The sequence below is a fragment of the Macrosteles quadrilineatus genome, unplaced genomic scaffold (assembly GCF_028750875.1).
Source record: "Macrosteles quadrilineatus isolate MER2022 unplaced genomic scaffold, UCM_ALF_1.0 Scaffold_1__1_contigs__length_201487025, whole genome shotgun sequence".
NCBI lineage: Eukaryota > Metazoa > Arthropoda > Insecta > Hemiptera > Cicadellidae > Macrosteles > Macrosteles quadrilineatus.
In genome coordinates this window covers 189,261,005-189,268,507 of record NW_026542594.1, presented here as the reverse complement: position 1 = coordinate 189,268,507, position 7,503 = coordinate 189,261,005, and positions in this window count along the sequence as shown.

Here is a 7,503-nt window from a genome sequence, read left to right as displayed (position 1 = left end):
AGTATCTCAATCAATATGAAACATGCAAAGCAATGCATGCAACTAAAAATATAAAAAAAATGAAAACTACATGCTGCAAGCCATGCAAGGCAGAGAAAAATAATTTGCCATATTTTATACCATGATGTTTTAATGTGTAGGTAACTTATAACTTAGGGCTAGGGACTTAAAGCTAAGTTACTTCAGTAGCCTACTCGATAAGTATCTAAGCCTACTTTGTTAGTGACACTGTCAGATAAAATGCAGTAACCTACGTTTAATCGCAGTAAGAGTCTGGTCAACTTTCAGGCGATTAGTTTCTGATATAGGTAGCCTACAACATTTCTTCTCCATTAAACTAAAATTGGCATTAAGTTAGGTTAATTTACTTTGATTTAGTCCACTTAACTTAAGGCCTATTTTGCTTGGAGCGACTGTAGCGATAGTCGCACAGCGATTATCGCTCAGTTACTATTGCTGTTACGGCGACCGTTTTGCTTAGAGCGATTGATTTACGGTCGTCGTACGATTTTTCATCAGCACTCACAATGGTGAGGTCATGAGTGCGTGTTGTAACTTTTTAACCATCTCCTCAGGGAGGAGTTAGAAGACGAGGCTCTACTTGACCCTAGGGGAAGTATCAATAGACGATCGATAGAAAATACATAGTGATAGGATAGGATAGCAGTGAGTGATAGGGTTTGGAACGGATACGTATCACTAGATGTCATTAGGTAGGATATAGAAAACTGTAGGCTAGTTTAAGCTACTTATTTAAATCAAAACTAAGAAAAATGCAAAGGAACCTAAACCTAAATAAATAAGTAGGCTAGGTTATTTATTTAGGTTACTTATTTAGGTTTAAGTTTTTTTGCATATTTCTTCATTTTAATCCTTTAGCCTATAGCAAAATAGGCTAGTATAATATACAATACATATAAAAATAAATTAGATTAAAATGTTTTTCATGGACCCCACAAAAAAATGCTTGCGGACCACACCTTGAGAAACTCTGACCTAAGTTAAACTTAATAATTTAGGTACATCGAATGAAACATTTTAATCTGAGTCAAACATTTAAAGTTATATCTTTAATGAAGTATTTTATGGGAAAATATCATAATCCTAACTTAACTTAATATTTTAAGGTTACCTAAGTTAAATTATCGAATAAAAGTTGCATCTGATGATATAAAATAGGCCTTTTGTAGGTTTATTGCAGAACTGTACCTGGGTGTTTTAATATAAATAATATAAATATTTTATAACTAAAATAACTTAGGTCTAGGCTTAAGTTTAGACACAGGTTATATATTAAAGATCTTCTAAATAAAGTTATACACATCGGCCTACAGCTGGATTATTTTTAACCAGAAGCGGTTAAGATAGGCACTGTAGGGGTGGCACAATTTTTATTTCACCTGCGGAATTTTAATACGGACAAAATGAGAGTAAAAAAATAAAAAAAAATTATAATTTGTCTAATATAAGAATTAAACTGTCATAACCTAACCTAACTAACCAAACTTGCTGATAATCGCTACTGATGATCGCTATTACTAATCGCTACTGAATAATTTACTACCTTTAGTCCATCAGTGACATTGAATATTAGGATCGGTCTATTTTGATCGCCCTACCGGCGCATGTACCAATCAGTAGCGAACTTGTTAAACAAATGATTTATTAAAATATTAAGGATAGCCTACCTAATATGAAACGAAAGTAAAATCTTGAACTTCAGAAATTAAACCTAACCCCATGTTTGAAATGGGAAGACAAACTTTAGGTCTTAGGGGTTAAATGTAGGCTATCATTCTGTATTAAGTTCATTTTAAGTATTTTTTTTAGCTGCTGCACAGAAAATGTCGGTCATAAGTGAGGTCACGGAAGCCAAAGTTACAAGCGTTGTTGCTAAGTGGCTTCAACAAGCCAAAACCAGATGTGAAAGAAGGTAAGGATAAAAAATTGTCACTAACTATAGTTCGGCCGCTTAGAAAACGACCTGCGCGCTAATGCTAAACCAATGCTGGAGTAGGTCGTTTTCTAAGCGGCCGAACTATAACTATTGAACTCATCATTAATAGAATTCCATTGGTAGCCTAATAATACTGTACAGTGGAGTTATACAGGGAAGGAGACAGTTGAAACTGACGTGCCCTCATATTTGTTACATGATAAAAGTCTAATAGAAAATATATTTAAGCCAATAATTTTAATTCTGTAAAAATAGCCAAACTATAGACACTTTGGGATAATTACTGTGATGCCAAGACTTTATGCCTTTTAAATATTTTGATCTTTAGACATGTGATGAATGGTCTCAAATCTATCCTACAAGACAAGTTGTTTCAGCACCGCTCACTTCCTGCCGATCCAGTGTGGTTAAACCGTACTGATAAAAATTGTCTGGTTTAAGAAATATATCTGCTGAGTGCAGTCTGGTTACTAGGTGATCGGGTAAAAAGGAGTCTACTGCATAATGGTTTTTCATAAAAATGTTTTTTATTGTTTATCATTATGCTTACTCAAGTACTGTATAAGCTAAAAATACCCCCGCCGCAGCAAACCTGCCGACTAAGTGAATTTCCATTTGCCTGAATTGATTTTCAATTAAATGTATTTAATTAACATTAGCTTTAATGAGTACCTAGACTTGCTGCTACAAGGAGGGTAAAAAAGTGTGTTTTTTAGTAAAATATTAATTACTTAGTATCAAATAAATAAATTTACCAAGTTTGGACAAAAACAAGCAAACTACGACATTTTACACTGTTCTCCATAAGAATTTAAAAAAATATATATTTATTTTCTCCATAACCAATAATTGTACAAAAACACTTTGATACACTAAATCATTTGTTTTTTTTAAGCTCTTTAAAAAGGTTTGGAGAGAAATTGGGAAATTTTGTGATTAAAGGGTCAAAAATTAGAAAACCCCATTTTTACCCCATAAAACCCCGTTCCCATGGTCCGATCATGCTGGTTCGCGAACTTATTCAAGTTTATCCGGCCTTACACCTTTAAACCAAATTTCATCAAAATCGGACAAAAATTAACTTAGCCTACACAAGTTATCGTGTTCACGGACATATAATCTATATATACATATATAAAAATGTGAACGAGTGGTGTTTTTGGGCTCTGGGGACATCAAAATGAAAAAGTTAATCGGTTCCGGGCCTAGGTCTTACCATGCCACCTACGGTAATAGATACTTTCCTATAGGGAAATTCGCCAAAAGAAAAATGCTAGTACCTATTTTTATTCTTGTAGAGGGGTTGTCCTGTTTCATAGAAATGCTGGGCTTACCTGGGTTAATTTATACAGTAAATGAAAGCTTATATATATATTTGTAAAGTATGAGCAAGATTTTTAACAAATATCTTGGCTATATTTAGGATAACCAACCAAGAACTATCACTAGGGTGGTCTGCCGTTACACTTTAGACGCATAAATGAGCGAAGCATTATTTGAAGATTAATGGCTAAAGCAGCTAACAACCTACAATATGTTCCCTTTCAACAGATTCACCGTTTGTTTGCCCGATATTATTTAGGTTCTAAAGAATGACAAATTTATCTGATAGTTCATTTATTTAGTTAAGAATAAGAATTGATAAAAGCCTGACCATTTGCTTGTACTTTGTAAATGCGCATAGCGGGATGTACTCGTGCAATCAACATTTGTTCTACAATCGTCATTAATCAGTTAATCAGTTAATTCAATCAGTTCGGTCAGTTAATTCGTTCGGGACACTTGACACATCCATATTATTTAACGCTGTGAATTTAGTTGCATTTGAACGACAACGCGAACAAATCGGTGATTGGTTTGAACACCAAAAAATTGCTTGAAGCTGTTAGTTGTTGGCGATGGCAGTTAGTGCAAATGTAAAATTTTAGTGCATCTAATTGATGTTGGAATTGATTAGCTATAACTGCCTATCATTATCAGCTTCTTCCGCCACTGCTTCATCTGGTTCTTCTTGTTCACGACGCCACTCTCTTACAATATTTGCGTTATTGGTGCGACGACCAATATTACGACGTGGCCTTTGAGGCATGCTCAAAACAAATATAGCAAAACTGTCACTTTCATTGATAAACTGTTACATTCCAACTTTAACCTAGGATGAAAGTAAACATTGAAATGTAAACAAAACAGTTACAAACAATTAACATATGTTTATCTTAATTAAATGAAACGAGATAAACCCATATGTCAAAGACCCAATATAATTTTTCTTTCAACTTAATATTAAAATAACAAGCGAAATTGCGTGACCCGTAAAATAAAATCCAGAAGGAAATTTGCAAATATTTTTTACCTAAACATTGTGCTCAGTATTCTTTAGCTGTTGGCCAAATTTCATATCAATTGGTCAAGCCATTACATTCTGATGCTCTTACAAAGAAGTTACAAAGTGAGGGAAAGTGAGCTTCGCTCAACTAGTTTTATACTTAAACCGTAAAATACAAAATCCTGCAGATTCATCTAATTATTTTATCGAAGTGATAATGCCGCAACGCCTAGGTTTTGTCTGAAGTAATGTGAAAACAATCCTGGGCTTGTGTTTAACATTTTTTGACAATAAAAATGTAATTGTGTTTTATACATATTAATAATTAATACTAATATTATTGGGAAGATCATATATTGTATTTGTATATCATTGTAGGAATAAATTAATTTTCACTAAACTTACACTGGTTGAGTTAAACTGCGTTAGTTTAAAATGTTGCTTACTTGCCTATTTTTTTATACCAGATACAAAATTAATCATTTTGGTTGATTATCCTTAAATTTAATATTGATTCTATTTGTTTTGACTTTTTTCAGAGGGAAAAAACCTGCCACTGTGGACAATGGGGAAGAAGTTCCACTCAATGGGGATGAAGATCTTGTTGAATAGATAACTTACTCTGTATTATTTAAGTAATCGTAAAATGGGGAATTTTTGAGGGAACTGTTTGTTGAAATTTAAAGATACGAGGCATTTTCAAATGTAAATGTGTTATGTAAATCTTCAATATAAATCTATTTAGACAAATTATCTCTTGTGTTTTATTTTTAATTTCAAATATTTCTGAATTCTACGTACTGAATAGTAATAATATGTAAAATTTTAGGGTTGAAAACTATAATATCTCATGTTTTCCTGCTCTTTTATAAAAACAAGTTTTTAGATGGTATCTCGCTTTTTTATTTAGAGAAGTGTCTTGGCATTTAACAACTAGAGGCATTGAAGTTATTAGATTATGTTGTGATTGTGAAAAATTAATTATCTGAAATATTGGAAGATTATATTGTGCTATGCATCTCAACCTAAATAATATGAAATTTCTATTACATGTAAGACTGTGTGAATCCTGGTAAAAGCATATGAATTAAATTTTCAGAAATAAAAAAAGAGCTTTAAGTGGCTAAAAAAGAATTATTTCTTGTATTCTTCAATTTATATTTAAATAAGATGTTTCAATTTTTATTCAAATTAGATATTTCAAGTTTTATTAAAATTGGATCTCTCAAGTTTTATTCAAACTGGAAGAGCGGGAACTTCGACGGATGATTTTAACTTGAATCAAGTTTACAAACCTGATCCTTCAAGTTTGCAGATTTGACAAACCAATCTTATTTCAAGCTTGAATCAAGTATTTTTTCAATTTATATTTAGATTAGATAGTTCAAGTGTTATTCAAATTAGATGTTTCAATTTTTATTCAAATTAGAAATTTTAAGTTTTATTCAAATTAGATGTTTCAAGTTTTATTCAAACTGGAAGAGCGGGAACTTCGACGCATGATATTAACTTGAATCAAGTTTACGGACCCATCCGAGCAAACTTGATTCAAGTTTGCAGATTTGACAAATCAAACTTGTTTCAAGCTTTAATCAAGTATTTTTTGCTATCTGGGTCGACTATAGCATCACCATAATATTTTTAAAGGACGCTTTTCCTTACCTATACCATTGATTATACATACATCTACACACAATGCCATGGTTGCCTCCTTGTTCACCACCCTCCGCGATCAGTAAGTTAATTATAACCAAAAACTAACCAAAACAAGTATAGACTTCCCATCCCATTGTAAAGTATTTGAAGCTCGTTTTTTGTTTCTAGTTCATGTTGGTGACACTCGGGGTGCTAGTGTCGACGAGATTTTGTTTCTATATCATTTTCAGGTTAAATCCATCATACACCAACCATCGTTTTTTATAGCCGAGTAAAGATTATTCTTTACTGTTCGGTTATATAACTGGGACTAATTAGTTATTGTTTATGATTAGATCGTTTTATTTGGTTGAATGAAGTTTTGTATAACACTTAAACACGGAAATAAGAAGAAACAAATTGTAAACAAAAACACGATCCTTCACAGTGCACTGGATGAAACTAACAATGCAAAATTGCCTTCAGCTAGTCTAAAGAAGGATGATTAATCTTTTAAGGAAGTTGTATGGTTTATAATGTTATAACAAAACTGAACGGTCTTCAATATTGGCACTACAATAGATCAAACTTATGTTTTATCTATGGCGCGCTACTTTCCTCAGGGGGGCGCTTGCTAGAACTCGGAAGAAAATCAAAACTGTATGCGTAAGCATACAGTTTTGATACGCACATCAAATTAAAGGGCTTTATTACAGTAGTTGAATACAATGCCACAAATTTTAGCTCAAAATAAAGGGTAAAAATGGCAGTCGCTCCAAGATTCAAAATGGCAGATTCCAAAAATCTTTTGAACGGCTGCCATTTTTGACTCGGTGTAGTCCGTTTGTTGTGGCATTGTATTCTACTAATAAAAAAAAGACTTTCTATTGTATCATCCCATGCTTACATTTAACCCTTTCCCGGACGGACGAAATCGTGACATAGAATGGGAAAAAATGTAGGAAACAATAAAAATTAATATTCCTTATTTTTAAAACAAGTGGAACACTTCAAACTGTCAAAATAATTGTTCACTCATTTTTAACTATGCGGATATATCCGCTACCCATCCGCGGATGAGTAGAAAAGCAGCCGATTATCCGCCACCCGTCTTTGAAGATATGACATGACAACGTTAGGCAATAAATAAAGAACAATATGTAAACAATAAATTAAGACAACGTAGTGTTGAGCGCGTAGGAGAGATTGGGGGTGCGCGGGAGAGGGGGTGGCGCGGGAGAAGGGTAGGCAAAGTAGAGAGGGGGGAGTGCGGGAGTGAGCGTAGCCATGGGAAGAAAAGGAAGGAGGCGCTTGGTACCGCTAAACATCTGGTTACTGCTCAAGCACCTGCCAATCTGTCTGAAGAGAAGGCGGGTATATCGGCTTCCCGGATTAGGTCCGGAACATCAAAAACCATAAGCGGATAGATCCGCTACCCGTCCTTCATTGCCAAAGACTTAGGCGGATATATCCGTCACCCGTCCGGGAAGGGTTAAGATTTTCTTCTTACTCCTAGCAGGCCCTCCCCCATATTGTGGATCACTGAATATGTGATAGAATGGAATTTTATGTCCAGTAACTTTAT